The 21,310-nt window shown below is 39.0% G+C and overlaps 1 protein-coding gene across 2 annotated transcripts in view; it reads right to left on the reverse strand.

Annotated features, from left to right (window-relative positions):
- The window catches only part of Znf277 (zinc finger protein 277), a 123,438-nt gene that overhangs the window by 69,227 nt on the left and 32,901 nt on the right, over positions 1-21,310 (reverse strand). Inside the window, exon 2 of one of the 2 annotated variants that reach the window (XM_031357379.1) lies at positions 2,923-3,102. The exons of the other annotated variant lie outside the window; for it this stretch is intronic. The gene's annotated coding sequence lies outside the window, so the exon portion shown is untranslated. The remainder of the gene's footprint in view (positions 1-2,922; positions 3,103-21,310) is intronic. 2 annotated transcript variants of the gene reach the window in all.

Consider the following 21,310-nt stretch of genomic DNA (forward strand, 5'->3'; position numbering starts at 1 on the left):
CCATCATATAATAATCAAAACACCAAATGTATTAAACAAAGAAAGAATTTTAAAAGCAGTAAGGGAAAAAAGGCAAGTAACATATAAAGGCAGACCTATCAGAATTACAGCAGATTTCTCACCAGAGACTATGAAAGCTAGGAGATCCTGGGCAGATGTCATACTGACTCTAAGAGAACACAAATGCCAGCCCAGGCTACTATACCCAGCAAAACTCTCAATTACCACAGATAGAGAAAACAAGATATTCCATGACAAAACCAAATTTACACAATATCTTTCCACAAATCCAACCCTACAAAGGATAATAGATGGAAAACATCAACATAAGGAGCAAAACTACACCCTAGAAGAAGCAAGAAAGTAATCTTTCAACAAACCTACACAAACCTAATTCCACCTCTTACAACAAAAACAATAGGAAATAACAATTACTTTTCCTTAATATCTTAATATGAAAATTAATATTACCAATATATCCTAATCTATTGAAATACAAAAATATGAGCAATTAGAAATTTGTTGGCTGTCATCCAGTGATCTCTCTAATTTAGTAATTGGAGAAGTAGGTTTAATATTGTAAAATCCATATACACTTTCATCTTGTTTGTACGTGACAGTGTCTTGCTGTGTACCACATAATGGTCTTGAAATCATGCTTCTCCTATCTCAGCCTCACTATTAGTAGTATTGTTTATTTCATGTTTTTACACTATACTATGGTTTTCAGAACAGCTTATGTATTTCAAAAGTATTTATACAGCCAAAAGAAAAGTAGACAATTAACTTGGGAGGTAGCTTGTAAGAGAACAAGAAGGAGTGAGACTGAATGCTTTGCTTGATGTTTGTAACTATTGTATCAAGTTTGAAGAAGATAACTTTATAAGTTACTCTTTCTCTGAGATGAATGCTTTTCCAAATAATCACAGCCAATGAACCAGATTCTTACCTGCACCTAATGTCTGCGCCACCCTCTAAGTAGAACCATTGTTCTTTGAAACAGTTGGTGAATGACTCTATGGATAGACCATCTTAATACACACACCATTTCTTAAATGAATGTAACCTGTTCTCTGTGGGCTGAGAATAAAGACACTCACTCAAGTCAAATAGCTTTGACCATAGCAGGAAGTTTGTATTCAAAAACTGTGCCTACAATTCATTCCTTGGCACAGCAGAACTGTCAACTCTCAGCTTAGCTATGATGGAGGTAAAATCCTTTGGTGCTATGAGGGTCATTGAAATACAGCCTTATTACAATGAAATCCAATGTCTAAAAATTGTTCATATTTTGGGCTTGTACCACTAAATGCAAAACAAACAAACAAATAAAAAGACTTTATATATTTATGTTCATTTAAAAAATACTAGTAGTGATGTATTATTTTGAAATATACAGTTAATATGTTTGGAGTTATTTAAAATTTATATTGAGAAAAACGTATATATTTTCAGTATTGTTATAGACAAGTATCTACATAAGACTGTTAAATTGATTGTTGTTTTATATCAAACAACTTTTATAATACTCATTTATATTATAATATTTTATATAATTTAAAGAATATGACAAAAAAAAGTATTGTAGGTATTGAAGGAAGGTCTCCAGGAGGAGTTGGGGTACAAAAGGGAAACAAGAATGTGATTTAATTCTATTTACTTAAAATATGTTTTTAAATGTTAACAAATTCCGATAAATTGAAATCATGTATCTTTTCTCATCATAATGCAATAAAACTTAAATCAATTAACAAAAAAAGAAAAAAATTTAACAAATACCTTTTCTTCAAGTTACCTGTTATGATTTGGACTGCTTTAACACAGATATAGTTTTGAACAGCTTTTTAAGGCTTTAGTAAATAGTGAAGAGTCAGGCATATTCAGAACACTAAAGCATATTTTTCAATTCATTCATCTATTGATAATTACCATGTCTCCAGTGAAGTTCAGAATCACAGATCTTATCTCTGTGACATGCGATCTTCTATAAGTTTGATATCAGAAATTCTATCTGCATGACAATATAATTACATATCTGACTCTATCAGAGGGACATCTCAGAGGAGTAGAGATATGGCTTCCTTGGTATAGTGCTTGCATAGGATGTACCAGGCCCTGTGTTTGAGCTTTAGCAATCCATAAGCTAGGCACTGAGGATGTATGCCTATGATCCTGTGACGATGGAGGTAGAAAGATAAGACATTCAAGGTGATCATAGGCGACATAGGGATTCGGGTCACCTAGGATACATGAGACCCTGCCTAAAAATATGAAAGATAACAAACATTGAGGTAGTAAAATAATGTCGGACGATAGAAACAATAAGAAACAGATTTTAGCCTTGCTGTCTCAGTGGGCTACCTTTTCTATATTTTATAGTCAACACTAAAAAAATGAATCTCCCAAAATGATGTAAATCTTATTTTTCTGAAAGAATAGGTATTTCAGTCAGCCCACACAGCACATTCTGCAATGACTCATATGACAATAACACTGAATTTCGCCAGCAGTTAATCCAACTAGCACTGACTTAGGTAACAATGTCTAAATGCAACCTTACTAAAAATGACACTAATGAATACCTTCAGTCATTTTGATTTTCATGCAGTGACTCTCAACCAAGATGGTCCTTAGGAATCAACTCAGGAGCTTTCAAAACATGCTGATTTTTTTTCACATAGAGATGCTAATGCAATTTCTTTAGGGTAGCAGGGACATGAAACAAACCACTGTTGTAACAAAAACCTATTATGATCAATTATGAGACTTTATAAGTTAGCATAAGAAGATAAAAGGAGTTTTCTTTTAGGATAAAAAGCATTTTATTTTAGAATAGGTATTTTATAATGAATCAAACTGTATCGTACAGACAGTAAACTGACTAAAGAACGTTTTATAAAGTGTAAATAAATCATCACTTACTGACTTTTCTCCTTTAATGTCAGTTAGCTTGGTAGATAAAAGACCTTTGAGAACAACTGGTAAGTTCTTGGGAGTCCTTCCTTGAGGCAAGGCAGAGCCTCAGGAGCTGCTATCTCTTTCTCCATCAAGCTTCCTATGGAAGCTGAAGATGCAGCTTTACATGGGAAGGGCGTCACTTTCCTGTGTAAAAAGCAAACCTGACTGAGAGAGAGCTCTTCTCTTTGGGCCATATACTTAATTTTAATAAAACTGATCTTCATTAAAAGCAATGCCCCCAAAGACCTATGTTTTAAGGATGAGAATATGAATGTAAAAGTTATCCAGGGATGTGAACATTCACCTTGATGTACATGCAACAAGGTTTAACTGTCTACTCTTTATTAGGACTGCTCTGCCACAAAGCTCCACTGATCTTTGGTGGTCTGTCATTTGTTTTGTTCCTTTCGTTAAGGTCTGTTATTTCAACGTGTGGTTTTTCAGAATGCAAAGTTTTTCAAGAATGCATGTTCATATTAGAGTGTGAACACCGGGATCTCACAGAGCATTTCTAGGGCAGGATGCACTGGCACAGACAAGGTTTCTATCTACTGGCCACTTCTGACAGCACAACTCAGCTTCTAGACTACAGTGAGCTTCTGATTCTGAGAGGGTGGGTTAAACAACTGGGGTATCCCATACATTAGAAGTGTGATTCGGAAACAGTACAGCACAGCTGTCAGTGAGTGAGAAGAAAAAAAAAAATCAAACCCCATCTGACAGATAAGAAAATTCTTAGAGAAGTGTCAGGACTGTCCCTGCTATATGCACCAATGTCCACTATACCAAAGGACTGGACAGTTTACTGTTGCTACAGCAGCTGCAGCCGGAGACATTAAGGTTCTATTCCTCCCTGTGCAACTCTAGATCTTTCCAGTAATATCATGACAAGTGGTATTTGGCTACCAAAGCACTGCTTAACTTTACTACAATGCTTTACCCCTCCCCAAATCCAGATCTATAACTGCTACGCAATAAAGATTCTGTGATAATAATACCAAAGATGATAATGCTTCTTCCCTCAGGACCCACCATTTCCAAGTCTTGGAGGTGCTGACTCACAGAGTAGAGATACCAAAGAGAATCAACCCTAGAAGTGAGACAGTACCCTGAAAATCCAGATTAGACAGGATCATGCCATCCCAGCAGGCAAACATAGGCTCATTTTCTCTGCCAATTAAAGAATTAAAGGGCAGGAAAATGGTGTCACAAGAAATGGTGGAGAGTCCCAGTAGAGCCATCATATGATACCGAGGAAATTGAGGAAATCAGCGTCCCTTCTCTGGGTTCTTTGTCTCATTGGTAAAAGTATTTAAGACTGATCTCAAATGAAAGTTTGCTGGCTATGCACTCAAAGGGAAGCTTGGAGACAGTTTATTAGAGTTTAAATGGAAAACCCCAAGGCAGGCAGATTGTAATTATCACAGCTGCCTGGAGGAGGAGCGGGAAGGGGGCATGGAGGTCAGCCATATGTCAGCAGGCAGCTATATGGAGGGACGTGGAAGTGGGCTGTAGAAACAGTGAAGCCCAAAGCCGGTAGGGCTCTAGCTGACATCGGAAGACAAAGACAACAGAAAAGGAAAAGGAATATTTACCCAGAAAGGCAGCTAGACGAGCTGAACCTTCCAGCAGTTCATTGGCAGTGCACTAAGGAGCAGTAGTTTAGGGAAGGTGGACACGCTCTCCTGTTTCTTAGGAGTGGTCAGCTAGCCAGATCCCAGACCTGCTCCAGTGGGCTAGCTTTTAAAGGAGGAGACAAAGATAGAGCTCTACCCAGAGGTAGAGCCCACTATTTGTAAAAATGCCTGGGATTGGTATTTGAATTTATGAAATGTCAATCAGTGAAATTCAGTCAAATATTTACAGAAACCATAAAAACAAGATAGATACTAAATACCTTTTTTAAAAAAGGATGAATAAAAATAAGCAAGCAACAGAAAGATTGTATATGTGCTGGTAAAATAGTAACCTACGGTTTTGGTATGTTTCATTTTAGACACCATTCTTAGGTATTTATCATGATTTACCTTCTAGTATAGACTTTTGTTTAGAATATGCAGAAAGAATTGAGGAAGCAGGGTTTCTTTCAATCCTTAGGTTATAAATAATGCCCAATTTGCAGTGTTTCCAAATCATCCCATGTTGGACACACACACACAAAGAGAGAGAGAGGGAGAGAGGGGGAGGGGAAGGAGTAAGGGAGGTGGGGGGAAGAGGGGGGAGGGGAAGGAGTAAGGGAGATGGGGGGAGAGAGAGAGAGAGAGAGAGAGAGAGAGAGAGAGAGAGAGAGAGAGAGGGAGAGGGAGAGGGAGAGGGAGAGGGAGAGGGAGAGAGAGAGAGAAAGCAAAGTAGTGTAGTCAGGCTGGGGGTCCAATTCCTACAGTCCTGCTTACTCTGGGGAAGAAGAGGATGACTGGGTCTAGGCCTTCCAGGTCACATGTAGAATATAAAACAGAAATAAGTCCTATGACTCTTGAATCTGAAAACAAAATTCTCAAGCACTCAACAACTAATTGGTCCATGCGCAGACTTGTGACATGGAAACTTTCCTCCCAAATCTTTGAAAATGAGCTTTCTTCTTTGAAATCCAGCTTTCTCTCCTTTCTGTTTCTGTTTTCACACACAGCCTGTTTATCTGGCCAGCCAGGGAAGGGCTGTGGTAACATACCCTCCATGAGAGATATACTCCTTGATGGATACGATTTATAGGAAAATTAAATGCAACAACATAGCAAATTATCACGAAATACATTTGAATCCCTAGAAAGAGCATTTGGAATTCTCTGTGCTCATTTACACGGGTCTTAGACTAGATCAGAGTTTAGTGCTTAGCTGGCCTTAGGAGAGGAAGAGCTGAGCTCCTGCTGCTAAGAACTTTAGTCACCCAAGGGTGCAGTCAGGAAGCCTTACTGTGTGAGCTACTCTGAGGGAACTGTGGTCTTAGAGTCACTTTGGGGATAGAGAAGTGTCAAGAATAGAGAAAATGTTGGATTTCCTCTCTGTCTTTCAGTTTTGTGCCTATAACCTCCTGGTCCTCTTCCAGCATGCTCATTCTCTAGTAATGGGAGAAGATCTAACATGAAAAACTGGATAGGGATTTTTAGGAACAGGTAAGACAGAAAAAGGGCTGGGAGGGCAGGCCAGCAAATGCCAGCCAAAGGTTAGCAGCTGCTAGACTCGACTTTGTTTGTGTTCTTCCCTCTGTAGACCCCAGCTTCTTCATAATCGCCACAGATTCAACAGAGCTTACCACGTTTAAGTCGGAGCTTTCCAATAGAATGTACTTAGTTTCAGCAAAATACTAAAATCAAAGCATATGAGGGAAACATTTGATAAAACTGAAAAAAAAAGAAATACCGACAAAGATTAGATCAGTATCAGCTAGAAGTTTTCTGGTATGTAGCTTAGTGGTGGTGTGCTTGCCTGACAACACACTAGGTCCTGCGTTCCATTCTTAGCATCAGCCCTTGGTCTGAAGTCTCTAGAAAGAAATGCTATGTGTGTGTTAAGGCTAATAGGGCTTCTGGGACCGTGGAAAGCAGAAATGGTGCAGGTCTTGACCCAAACGGTCCTGGGTTGCTGTTCAGCCTATATTTTTTTTTCCAGACAGTCCTGGAACTCACTCTATAGACCAGGCTGGCTTCGAACTCAGAAGTCCACCTGCCTCTGCTGGGATTAAAGGTGTGTACCACTACTGCCCGGCACTGTTCAGCCTCTTAATAAAATTTATTGATCACATCTGTGTCTGGCCTATCTGTGTCATGATCACTGGGTAAGGCCTTTATGAATATATTAAGAGACACTGGCTTCTACCAAACAAAAGGTAAGAATATTATCACACAGTACCCAAAGCCCAACATCTAGCACTCTCCTAATTGATCATGTATTGTTGCAGCATTTTTCTCTGTCCAATCACATTAGGGCAGTGCCAGGCATGTGATTAGAGAGGAATAGAGGCGGAGCTAGAAGTTAAGGAGTGAGAGAGGTCAAAGGTCAGTCAGGAAAAGTGAGAAGAAATCAACAGGAGGCGGACAAAGAGGAAGATGATCCAGACCCCGCGTGGTTTTAAATAGCCACAAGTAGCTAAAGTTTTCACAAGGTTAGAATAATTGTGTTAAAGCATCATCTTTGACATTTGGCTCTGAAATTATTGTATTGGTATCTTGTAAATTGTGATCTTATTGATATATAAACCTGATTGGATAATTAAACCTTAAGAGTCATGTTTCTACCGGGTAGCTAGGTGCTAGATGACTGACTGTGGGGTGTGTGGGGCGTTGCATGTGAGATGAACTTGTTAGCTGGTAGAGAATAGCAGGACCCCACCCCCCATGCCCCCACCCCGACCCCAGGACACAGTATTGTGGCTGGCCAGTAGTGGCCCTAGAGTGGGAACATGGTCCAATGGGGCAGGAGAGTTTGCAGGGTGATCTCTTTTAATATTTTCCGCAATAACGTATGATAACTATTAAAGATAAAAAACAAACTGAGCTGAGTGGTATAAAATAATCAATTAATAATTCTACTCAACACGTCTGATATACTTAAAGATCAAAGTAAAAGTTATAGTCCTGGTCAAAGAAAACACAACCAAACAGGCAAAGGAATTGAACAAAACCATTAAGGATTTAAAAATGGAAATAGAAACAATAAAGAAATTACAAAGGGAGAGAACCTTGGAGATAGAAAACCTAGGAAAGAGATCAGGAGTCATAGATGTAAACATCACCAACAGAAGAATACAAGAGATAGAAGAGAGAATCTCAGGCACAGAAGATACCATAGAAAACATTGACACAACAGTCAAAGAAAATGCAAAATGCAAAAAGCTCCTAACCCAAAATATCCAGGAAATCCAGGACACAATGAGAAGACCAAACCTAAGGATAATAGGTATAGAAGAGAGTGAAGATTCTCAATGTAATGGGCCAGCAAATCTCTTCAACAAAATTTTAGAAGAAAACTTCCCTAACCTAAAGAAAGGGATGCCCATGAACATACAAGAAGCCTACAGAACTCCAAATAGACTGACCAGAAAAGAAATTCCTTCCCTCACATAATAATAAAAACTCCAAATGCACTAGACAAAGAAAGAATTTTAAAAGCAGTAAGGGAAAAAAGGTCAAGTAACATATAAAGGCAGGCCTATCAGAATTACACCAGACATATCACCAGAGACTATGAAAGCTAAAAGATCCTGGGCGGATGTCATTCAGACCCTAAGAAAACACAAATGCCGGCCCATGCTACTATATCCAGCAAAACTCTCAATTACTATAGACGGAGAAACCAAGATATTCCATGACAAAATTAAATTTACACAATCTTTCCATAAATCCAGCCCTACAAAGGATAACAGATGGAAAACACCAACACAAGAATTAAAACTACACCCTCGAAAAAATAAGAAAGTAAGAAAACAATGTGGTATTTCACTCAGGGAAGCCATGTTTTCAACATTTATTGAGTAAATTGTGTAAAACTTTCTTTCCAACCTACACAAAAACTGTATGGTCTCATGTATCTGTTACTCTAGTACTGGAGGGAGAGTGGAAAGGAGACAGCCAGACTGCTGGTGCTCAGTGGCTACTAATATACCACAAATGCCTGTGAGCTATAGCTCACAGCTTCAGTGAGATACTCTGTCTTAGGAGCATACAATAGAAAGTGACAGATAATAGCCAATGCTCTCTACTGGCTTGTGTATATGCTTGCATGGGCATGTGCACATACATGTCTACACAGAAGAACAAGTATCTATGGTATGTTACTTATATAATATTCTGATATATAACCCTACAAAACCAATTTTAACATTAAATTATCTTTAGTGATATTATGAACTTACTAGCTTTTAAATATACAGATACAGAAAATAAATCATGTGTAACTTGTGTGTGTGTGTGTGTGTGTACCGGTCAGAGTCAATACTGCATAACTTCCTCAGTTGCTCTCTAACTTACTCTTTGAGACAGGATCTCTCTCGCTGAATCCAGAGCTCATATATTAGGAAGACCAGCAATCCCTGGCTATCTTTTCATTTCTCCCTTCCCAACAGCTGGATAACAGTTGCATGTCTCATTTAGCTTTTATGTTGGGGCTTGGGATCTGAAAATTAGAACTTTGTACTTGTGGAGAAAGTGTTTTTTTCCCCTGACCAGTCCATCTCCCCAGAACTACAGTACTTCTTTTTATGAGGGGGAAAAAAAGGGCAGAGGAGAAGAAAGAAGAAGAGACTAATTAAGGCATTAGACAATTATTCTGCTGAACAGAAAGAAAACACATTATTTTCCATGATAACTGAAGGTCTGACATTTTCTTTAATATGAAGAAAAGCCCTTACAATGCCCCTCTTTGGCTTTTGTTCTGAGTTTTACTATAAAGCTGAACATTTCTGGTCAGTAGTCTGGTGATTTGGTGTCATAAATCTGGGCGAGCAAGCTAAACACATGGCTCAACAGTCCTTTCTTCTTAAATTACACATGAATGTGCCTTAGCAATTTGGTAGACAGAACATGAAGAGATGAACTCAACTGATGCTACAAGAGGAGAGGGCAGATTGCAGGAGGGAGGGGCGTCTTTCAAGGCAGCAGGCTAAGCACAGTGTAGACTCGCTGAAGAGATGTAAAGTAATGAGTTACAGAATACCAGTTTCTAAAGAAAATGAGCCAGCCCATCCTTGGTAGTCATCTGCTAAACACACTGACTAGAAGAGGAAAGTTCAGTAAAGGACGATGCTCCAAGTGTTTTAAAAGTTAACAGAACTATAAGCAGTTGCTGCTTTCCTATCAGCCAAAGGATGCTAATGAAAAAGTAAATAATGACTTTATTTGGAACAAATGGTCATTCAGGTCACCTTGCTTTCAAAAGTTTTCTATTATCGAAGATAAAAATGGAATCAAACAGCTTGAAGAGCAGGTGTTGGTGTACAAGAGGACTAAACAAATGAACTTGCTTGTCTTATGATGGAGACAAAATTATGTATACATTCACAAAAGACAACCACAATTTTGAAGGGTCCCATAAAGGTTAAAGAATGAAAGGATTTGGGGTGAAATGTTACACATGGCATTTGTCATACAAGGTGAACGACAATCATCAGCTCAAAGGTTAATGCTCAAAAAACGATCTTCCCATCATCACCAGCAGCCATCGCTATGGAGAACAAAGCAGATCGGTATATAGAAAAGCTGCATGTGGGTATATAAGGACCTGAATTCCAATGTCCAGAGCATATAAAAAGCTTAATGTGGCTTTTAATCTCTCTCTGCTCCAAAATAAAGCAGATATAGTTGGGCATATGAAATGCCATTTGTAAGCTCTTTATGGACTGCAGCAAATTTATTTTTCATTTTCATGTCTTTTTACGTACAAAAACCCCAAACTTTCTGTTAGATTAAACAAGTTTGCAAAAGGTGAAAGGAAGCATAATTGGTCCCCGAATACGTTATTACTAATTTCCAAAAAAAAAAAGCACCCAACACTGAAACTTCATGGAAGTTTCACCCAAGCACCTTTTGGAGGCAGATGCCAAAGCATCACAAAGGAGACCAAGGAGGGGTTCAGAGACCAGTGCAGAAAGAGACCTAGCATCACTAAGGAGTTAGCAATGGCAGCTCCTCCATGGTTATGCTCCCAGGCAGGAGGCACTGGGTGACATCTAAACACTAACTGAGGTCAAGGTGACCTGTTACTACAAATTTCAACCTCTCTTCCTCATACACACCTCTGTAACTGGTTTTGAATTATATTAACAATTCTATAAGTCCAGAAATAAATGTTAAGATAAAAACAAAAACCAAAACAAAAACCAAAACCCATACATTGTAAAACCTGAACCCAGGTTGAGAAATACTATCAAAGTCTTTGCAGGCCTTCACTTCAGGCCAGGGGAGGTGTCTGCCCCTAGTGATGTGTACCCACCTTCCCTGTACCCTCTGACTGCTTCCTCCTCTCCTTAGGAAACAGGCAAGATCCTTATACTTTGAAGTGTAATTTGAAAGGTAAAGTTCAACTAAGACTGACATTTGACCAGAAATTACTTTTTTAACATAGCAAGAGTGAGGGCTTTACTCATCAATACCCATTGATGGTAGAAAAAAATCAGAAATAATCCAATATTAGAATAACAGACAATGAATGAAATACAGAAGCCAACTATATCAGATCATACTAGGAAATGAAATAATTATTTGTTAGAGATTTTCCGAGAATGATCTCTATTGTTAGATAAATAGTTTTAGAACTCTTGGGGGATGTAGCCCCTTTGTCAGGTGCTTGACATTCAGATATTGCTTTACCCGTGTTTCTCTTACATTGGCACTTGAGATACCGCAGAGCCCTTTGATTCCTTTTCAGGGACGGGCACACTGGAGGCTGCTTGTTCAGAAGGAAGACGGCTCAGTTTGTATGCAGATACTGTTGTGTGTGCAGCAGCATGCTTATAATTTTCCCAGTGTCTCTAACAAAGCCTGGGACATTAAAATTCTCTTCTAAAAGTTTGCCTTTCCCCTGTTTCTCTTTCTCTCTCTCAGCAAATAAAAGACCGTTTGGTTACTGCAAGCAAAACCATGAAAGCAAGCAATTATAAAAGCAAAGTCATTAGGTAGTTTCTTTGGAATTAATAACTTTGGAATTAATTACTTTGGAGTAACTTTGTTAGTGGTTAATAAGTTTAAAAAGTGTACTCCTTATAAAAGCATTAGGAAAACCATTAGGATGTATTTGTGGCTTTCTGTGATCTGTGGGTCAAGCCATTCTCTGCTTAGATCCTCTACTTTAAGACTTTACTCTTACATCAATTTCAAGTCATGAAGTGTTTCAAAGAAGAGAAACTTCTTATATAGGAAATATAATAAAAGGGCTCCATCAATTAGTCCTTTACAAATAAATAGTGAAGTCATTAGAAAAACAATTAGTCCTTTACAATATATAATGGATTTAAAATCTTAGATTTATTTTTTGCTAAAACACAAAAATTCATTATATTTTATTATATCTGGGAACATTACCTACTGGCATGCTGAATATCTTCCTAATTAAAACTATCAACCAATCAAACAATCAAACAATCAATCAGTCAATTCATTAGCAAAGATCCTGTTTTGTTATATCATTAATAGAATGGTTATTATTTGGAAGTGAAGAATAAGAGAAATTCAAACAATACAAAGCAACAACAACAAACAAACAAACAAACAAACAAAATGTCAAAATGACATGGGTCTCGGGAAGAGCCACCCACATTCAAGACAAACCACTTAGTTTTAGAGTTTGGAAGAAAAGGGCTTTTTCCTGAGGAGTCATTGCCTTTTGCTCCTGGGTGGGGTGTGACTGTTTTTTCAATGGGGAGGTCAGCTGGGAAGAAGAGGGAAGGAAGGTAACAGAGGCAGTGAATATATTTTATATGTTATATTTTGTATGTATGTATGAAACATTCAAAAATTTAAAAATTGCATCTCATATAAGACACATTTTCAGTGCTTCAGGATGAATAAGCCCTAGAAATCATTGATGTTTACATTCTAAGTATCCAAGTTTTCAGAGTTAATTAACTGTTTAGAGAAAGTAAATGAGTAATTTTAGACATTCTGTCAGTATAATTTGTGCAAATTATCCTATGCCCATACTATGTGCACTTCTTACTTTGGCCTTAATTATATTCTGTAAAGCCTGCTTAAAACATCAGAACCAAAGAGGCCATGTCAAGTATATGTTTTCAAGACTGAGACAATAAAGGCACTTATATGGAGCCTGAGACCTTGAATGTCTTGACTCCTGCATGTCATGGCCTCTGATCTTCATCTGCATGTGCCCTGCCCCCTAGTAAATACGTAAATAATGTAAAGGTGGATTTTTAACAGTCACACAGGCAAGTTGGTAAGGCAGGGATAAAAAATAAATTAAAATGTTTACTGGGGGACCACTGAGATGGCTCAATGGCTGAAGGTATTTACCGTCAAGCCTGAAGGATGATCTGGGCTTGATCCTAGGATGTAGAGATAACCAACTTCACAAGTTGTCTTCTGACTTACACACACATACACACACACACACACACACACACACACACACAACCACACACACATACACACACACAGAGTTTATAAATGTTCATTGAACCACAGGGGCAGAAAAACTTCTGTGCCACAATTATAAAATATAAAAACATAGTAGCTGATTACATATAAAGGAAAAACAAGGAAGAGTTCCCTATGGACAGTCAGATTTATTTTCTTTGTGCATGTTTGTGTGTGTATGTGTATTAGAATATCCTTGTGCCTGCATGTGTCTTTCTCAACCACTCTCCACTTTATTAAAGCAGTGCCTGTTGTCAGTTCTGGCTGGTCTAGCTAGCTAACGTGCCCTGGAGATCCCCTATCTCTGATTCCTTAGTGCTGAGAGTTTTATTCATCGAGACATCATCATAGCCCTAGATTTTATTTTTCTTTCAAAAACGTCCTATGTGTGCTGGGCTTTTGTATTGATGTCATAAGACATTGTGACCAGGGCAACTTACTGAAGTCCTAAGTAATTGGGATCACAGTTTCAGAGGGTTAGAGTCCATGAACATCATGGTGGGAAGTGTGGCAGTGGCTGGCATGGCACTGGAGCAGTATTTGAGACTTTACATCTTGATCCACAAGCAGGAAGCAGATGCACTGGCAATGGCTTGAGTTTTTAAAATCCCAACCTTTTAAAGCCCACCCTCAGTGACACCCCTCTTCTAGCAAGGCCACACCTCTGAATCCTTCCTAAACAGTTCCATCAACTGGGGACCATGTATGAAAACATATGCACCCATAGGGGTGATTCTCACTCAAACCACCACAATGGATCATGCCCAGAATCTCAGCACCTGAGAGGTTAAGGCAGGAGAATTGGCACAAGTTTGAGGCCAGCCTGGATTCCACAGTGTATTCTAGAACAGCCAAGGCTATACTAAAACAGTTAAGTCCCTGTCTTACAGAAAACAAAGCAAATAACCAAAACCACTTCTTATTTGAACTTTTTCATACCTGGGATATAGCAATCACTCAACAAAAAGTAAATGAATAACAAGTAATTGCACAGGACTGGGGTTAACTATCAGGATCATATTAAGTACAATATGCCCCATTAAATTTGAGTTTTAAGTAAATAAAGCATACTTTAAAAAGTAAAAATATATTTCAAATACTGTCTGGTACTGCATAGTATAAACATCCTGTGCATAAAAATAAGTATTCACTATTCACCTGAAATTCAAATTAAATTGGGACTCACTTTTAATTTTCATTACACAAGGCAGGTCATCTAATCTGGAAGTAAACGCGGAGTCTTTTCTATATTGGAATCAGTTGCTGTAAGCTCACATACTTAATATGTTAAGGGGCCAGGTTCTTCCACAGCCTATAAAATGGCAACAATTAGCCAGATCCACCTTGCTAAGTACAATACTTAGAATGTACAGCCTTTGAATCTTCAGTAAGATTGCACCCCAGGGTTTTGTACACTTGAGGTGAGCACTAAAATACCGAAGGACCTAGACCCTACCTCCTTTCAAAAGGATTATAAATGTGAATGATGGTGGTAGTAACTTAGCACTTGCTGAAGCTCCAGTCCAGACTTAGATGGCTGGTTCTGTGTAGCACTATTCTCAACACTTTGTTATCCCAACCTCAAGCTGAAAACACCATTAGTTCACCATGCCCATTGCCAGATGACCTCTCGTTTTACATCCATCGCTTCTGCCTGGGGAATCCTTATAGGCCCTGAACTGCCCTGGTTCCATCACATCGACTTTGGGCCTCTTTCTCTGTCACCAATGAGAACAGAGAGCGACACTAAAGGTGGCAGTCCATTTCTCCTGTGCATCTTCATGTTCTGTGTGGACAGCAGATCTGGCTCCTTTGGTTGATTCTTCTGGTTCTAATATCCAGCACATAGGAAAGCCATGGCAAATATTTACTTGATTATTAAATGGGTCGCCAGGCAAGAAGTGGAAATAACCAAGACAACAAAAAACAAAAAAGAAGAACAATTTAGGGCTATCTGGTATGGAATCAGTAAATGAAAATGAGTTATACCACAGTCAACAAAGCATGCTATTTGCAGTGGGCAAAGCATGTAATCTCTGGAAAAGTAAGTATTCAACATCAAAATCTTCAGAGAGCTGGTAAGCCCCTGGCACAGGCCATAGCGTTGATTTCTGAGATGCTGCCAGAAGACTATAAATTAAAGAACACTAGAACCCATTAGTTCTCTGAACAAACTCAGAATTGCTTTGTATCCTCAATTCTTACTACATTCCCAATTCCCCAATTTTAAATTTTAGATAGGTGTAGAAATATAAAAGGGAAGGAAAGAGAAAATTAACAAATTTCTTATCTGGGCGAATAATTCAGTTCAATAACTATAGAACAAAATTGTTCAAACAAGTACAGAAACACTCTAATCTATTTCCCTGCTTTAATCCTTACAAAACTTCCTTTGAAATGTTCTCACATGGCTAACATGGTCTTCCTGAGGATTAGAAGGGGAGTCTCCTTTCCATGTCTAGTGGCAAGAACATTTGTTATTTTTGTACATAAGATATTTAAGAGAAAAATGTCCAACATTTTTCTCAAGAGAAAAAAGTCCAACAATAGCTGCTCCTATTTCCCTGGACTATTTGATCTCATGCTGTCTTAGCTTTTTTTTTTTTTTTTTAAGTTTTTCGAGACAGGGTTTCTCTGTGTAGCTCTGGCTGTCCCGGAACTCACTCTATAGACCAGGCTGGCCTTGAACTCAGAAATCCACCTGCCTCTGCCTCCCAAGTGCTGGGATTAAAGGCCTGCGCCAGCACCGCCCGGCAGTCTTAGCTCTTTATGTAGTTCAAACTGGCCTTGATATCATGATGATCCTCCCACTTTAGCTCAAGGATTACAGGTGTGGACTGTGTGCGTCCCTGTAACCTTCTGAAGTTTATCAGGGCTTTGTCATACTGGCAGCCTTGTGTTCAGGTCCAGACAGGTCACCGACACCACAAATTCCTTTGGCCCTGTACTAATATTTTGGCATACAGATGGTCTGCTTGGGGAGGACCAATCCTCTTCAATACTTTACAGCCTATGATGCACTGAAAGGCATGTGGGAGACTACGGAAGCACACTTCTGGGTGTGTGTGCGCGGAGGATCCCACAGGCCATTACACTACGAGAGGTCTGTTTAATCTATCCGTAGATTCAAAACTGATTTTTGGAACGTCGTGGAGCTGGAGAAGTTGGGGTGGTGGAAGCGGACAGCCTTTGAGGGGTAGGTCCGGGCTATGGTGCCTCTGGCCTTGCACGAGGTGAACGGTTTGTGTAGCCTGCTCTTTCTCCACCATGCTTCTGCCTTGCCTTGGCCTGAGCAAAGAAAGCGGAGAGCCGTGAACAGAAGGCCCTGAAGTCCCGAGCCAAAACAAGTCTTTCCCTCCTAAAGCTGTCTGTCAGGTACCATACGCTGGGGCAGTGAGGAGAGCCTGATTAACATGCACACTGGCTCCAGTTAGAATTTTTACCTGCATCTTGTTCTGAGGTCTACCTGCCTGTTTAAATGCTCGAGACAAGGTTGACTTATCCTGTCTACAATTCTCTATTATATCTGCTTCTTATTTTTGGTCTATTAAGATATAGGTGCCAAAACAAACAAACAAAACCACCAAACAACCTGTTTTCACTGCATGCTTCTGATGTATTTAAGGATAAAAAAGCTGAGCTGTTAATCACAGTCAGAGAAAACACTATTTAGAAGATTAGCTCTGCCCCTCAAAAAATGCTGGGGGTGGGGTAGGGTGGGGAAAGTCCAAATATCTGTAGGCTTTTATACTCGAGTCATTACTATTAACAAAGATTAAATGTAGTAGCAATAACTTGGCTTTTTCTTAGGCTTGCTAATGACAAATCAGGGCTGGGAAACACTTCAGGAACTAACATCAATGATGTACTTTACAACACTGTATTTTATCATACACAAAATGGTATTCAGCCAGTCTTCATAATTTAAATGCATTTAAATAATGTATTTATTTTAGTAAAATAATTCCTAATCATGTTAGCATATTAACAGCCTCCACCAGCACCTTTCCTGGAGAGCAGTGCCTCAATTGCTGCTTCTGCTATTTTGGGTGTGGCATGTGAGGTAGCACTTCTAACAGGCCCCCAGGTGACACTGAAGCTGCTGGGGAACTGTATTTTGAGACCTACTGCTGTACACCAACCTGGAGTGTGAATGTGGAGGAAGAGAGTGTCCTAGCTGCAGAGTCCCATCTTCTCAAAAGCAGCTCTAAATTAGAGATTCCAATTCTAATCAGGTAATTTAGGGAGTGAAGTCTTGATCACAGCAAAGATTCCAAATGCCAACCTCTTTTAAGGAAAGGAAAGAAAAGAAGTGCAACTGTGTTTCATGGCAATTTTCACAGAGTTCTCCGTGGGTGAGCTTAAGATGCTGCAGTTTCATTAGCATTATTCAGTGTTGCTATGGGGACCAACTGGAAAGAACCTTCAGTGCGCAGCAAAAGAAGGAAGGCAACACCACCAATAGGGGAACTTTGACGGTTTAAGAAACTAAAGCAAAGCCATATTGCACATTTTCTGATGTTCATTTAAATCTTCTTTTAATAATAAGGTGTAGCGACAAAGACATTTCCCCTTTGAAATTTCATGGCAGAAAACAGAATCAAAATCTCTTAAAAGGATCAGAAAAACAAAGGCTGTAAGCACGTTGTTTTGTGTAGTTAGGTATGATGACCCTTGAAGGCCGGGGCCACTGGAAAAGCTCTCCGGCAGCCGGACTCAGCTTGGATTCTGCTGGAGACAAAGGACTCAGGTAAGTATGAAGCACAGCTCTGGATATTGGCAGGGACAGGAATAGGGTTGCTCTTAGTTTGTTCAAGAATGAAGATGAACTGAAGTCATGGATAAAGAAAACATTACCAAAAGAAGAGAAGGGGCAAATCAGTAGCAGAGATTCACTGAAATACATTTAAGATTCTTCTCAAAACAGACAGTGAGATTTTTAGCTTCACATCAGGGTCAGGGGAAGAGACAGCTTGAGAGGTAAATTGTAATACAGTGGAGTCAGTATTATTTGCAATTCCTTTAGGCAGCACATGACTCTGTGTGTCATAGTTTGGTTCAAGGTTTATTTTTACTTTTTAAGATAGTCTTGCTCTGTAGTCCTGGCTTCCCTGGACTATGTAGACCAGGTTATCCTTGAAGTGGATAATTCCTTGCCTTAGCTACCCAAGTACTCAGTGAACAAGTGTTAACCACCATGCCCAGTGCTTCCTAATGGTTTAAAAGTAGGTTTATAATACAGTTTTAGTAAATAGAAACACTATAACCTAGCAAAATTCCTAAGTTATATTTATCAACACAACAAAGAACCAAAAGCTTGTCTAACTGGAATTTGAGGTCGAGTCTTGAGATGGCCCTAACAATCACTCTTTGAAGCTTCCTTTGGCACAGCCCATCCTCCCCTCTCCATCTTCTTTGTCAGATGGAGTTGCTTATCTACTCTACTTGCAGGACATCATTTATTAAACCACACCGCGACTTTTCAGTTTATGTGTTTATTTATAACTCCTGTAAGGATTAAAACCGCATTTTATTCATAGTTTTCCATCAAGAGGGTAGCATGTCCTGAGATAATGCTCCAATTTGGATACACCTTGCTCATCTGGTTCTTTGTTATTCACCCACTGAATTTTATAAAACCCAAGTTATAGTCTCTTTAGTTCCTTTTACTGAGTCTTGATGACCTGAGGCTCATGGTCAGTACTTTGGTCACATTTTGTCAATGCTCTTCAACACAGAGGTTTAGCAACTCTTATTTGTGGAGTGTGCTTCAGAATTCTTATTCAGGTGAGGAGACGGAAGCGGGTGCTTCAGCTGAGGTCAAAGGTGAACACTGCAGGTCTTTAGATTCTGTTTGCTGACTTATCCTGATGGATTTTGGAAACTGGATAAACTGTATAAGACACCTTTCTTCCAGGAAATAAAGTATTTTGTTTTCTTGCTCAGTGGCTCAAGAAAATCATGACCTCTATCCTTGCATGGGACACAGGAACATTACTGTGCTATCCCACTGTGTCTACCCATTCTTCTAAGGAGATGCCTAAAGACACTGGGGACAAAGGCACTTTGTTCTTTGTTCACTTTTCTAGACTTTGGCCATCTATTAGCATTTCCTAATTGCATCCAGCTATCCTTTTGCATCTCACATGTGCTGTACGAATCTGACACATCAATGAGACTCTCATCAGCTACATACTTAAGAATGTGACAAGGAAAACACTGAATTTTTGCTTTGCATGTAGTTCATGTGTCACTGTACAAAATGTACCAATTCATGGAGAGCCTTGTGAAGTTACTTCCATGTCTCAAACTTGAGCCAATTTTACACACTATCAATGGAGCCTTCTTTAAACACAGTAGAGTCACTTCTGCCAGGGGAGTATAAGAGGACTCAATTTTAAGTATTAAAACCAATATTTTATTGAGGAGTTCATGTATTTATTGGAGAAAACCCAAAATGAGAGGAATCAGAAATTAGACATTCTCCCTACTTCGTCTTATCCTCTCAACATAGAGGCCATGCCAAGGCTCCAGATGGAAGGGCACAGTAGCTCTGATAAGTTGGACTTTGGTCTATAAATGTTGCTAGCACAATTTTCCTTTTTTGTTTTTGCACCACAGATAACATTATCTATGAGTGAGAAAACATTGTGAAGCCAAGTCTAGACATGTGTGCCATGTGGTAGACAGTCTGGGTCAGAGGACGGATAAGAGAACCAACGGAGCAGGAGTAAGTAGCACAGTTAGGAACATCAAATAACATTGTAACGAAGGACGATTTGGTATTGGAAAGCAAAAATAAGGTAGTGATCCACAGGAGAGACAGATAAGAACAGGTAAAAATCTAGGGAATACCAGTCACCAAAATGACTACAGGTCTTGAATGTATACAGATATGAGTGTGTCAGAACAAGTTTATGACAACAAAACATAAGTTATGAGTGAGCCCATTTTATTTATATATATATAAATATATACGTATATACACACATACATATATAGTAGCATATACATACATATGTGTATATAAACACACACAGACATTTATAAACATGTATAGAAAAGTCTGGAAGGACAGACATTAAATCATTAATAGATAAGCCTGTATAAACTCCTTGAGGAGATATGGACATTGATGGCTTCTGGGGATAAGAGAGTAGTTTTCTTTAGGGATGTGGCTCCTGATGGGTACTCCATCCTCCATTGGAAGGCTCCATAGCCAGGAATGCATGGGCAGCACAAATTGGACTCAATGGGTTATTGGGAACACAAAAAGAGAACACGGAATTGGGGGAGATGAGGTGGATTTGGGACGAGATTGGAGAAGTAGAAGTAAACATAATCAGAACACATTCCATGAAATACTCAAAGAATTAAAAACATTGTGTTTTTAAAAGCACATTGATAATGGTTATCTTCCCCTTCTCTTTAGGCTTTTTGGTATTATATAATTTTGTTCATTGTGTTACTCATAGAAATTCATTATTATAACTAGAAAAACATAAGGATAATTTATCAGTATCTTCATTCTGTTCCTATGATTAACATGTTTGTTCTTATGACTTTCAACTATGTAAGACCCGCAGCCTTCTGGTTCTTCAGTATTGATCGAAATGAAAAAAATAACATAGAGCCAACCTTTCAGAAAATCCCACCTACTTCTTCAGAGCCACATACACTCTTTTGGCTTTAACAGTAGCTGACAGGCCAATCTCAAGGCACAGTCATGACTGAGAGGCAAACCCTGAGACTGCCTACATGTACTGCAGCCATCTCAAACCCAGCTACTTCTTCATTTCCCTTCTAAGCTGGAACATGGCCACCCAGGCTCATACTTCACAGAGTGCAAAACATTACCATCTATTAGCTGGAAATGAGTTTTACATAGCCTTGACCTCCCTCATTTGTCCACTAATACCAAGTGAGTACTCAGAATGTAAAGATACAATCTGATGCTCCTATCCCAGGTCTCAAAGTCTTGATATACTATAATCTCAAAGAATAATAACTGTTTTCTTAAAAAGCATTTTACTTAATATCCATACCAGGCAGTGGTATCACACACCTTTAATTCCAGCATTTGGAACAAAGGCTGGTGGATCTCAGTGAGTTCGGGGCCATTCTCTTCTTGAGAGTAGGTTCTAGGATAACCAAAGCTACACACAGAAACACTGCCTTGAAAAACCAAAATGAATGAATGACTGAATGAATGGATAAACACATATCCATCCATATATAATGTGTTTTAATCAAGTTCATCCTTCATTTAACTA

Source organism: Mastomys coucha, unplaced genomic scaffold, assembly GCF_008632895.1.
Source record: "Mastomys coucha isolate ucsf_1 unplaced genomic scaffold, UCSF_Mcou_1 pScaffold6, whole genome shotgun sequence".
NCBI lineage: Eukaryota > Metazoa > Chordata > Mammalia > Rodentia > Muridae > Mastomys > Mastomys coucha.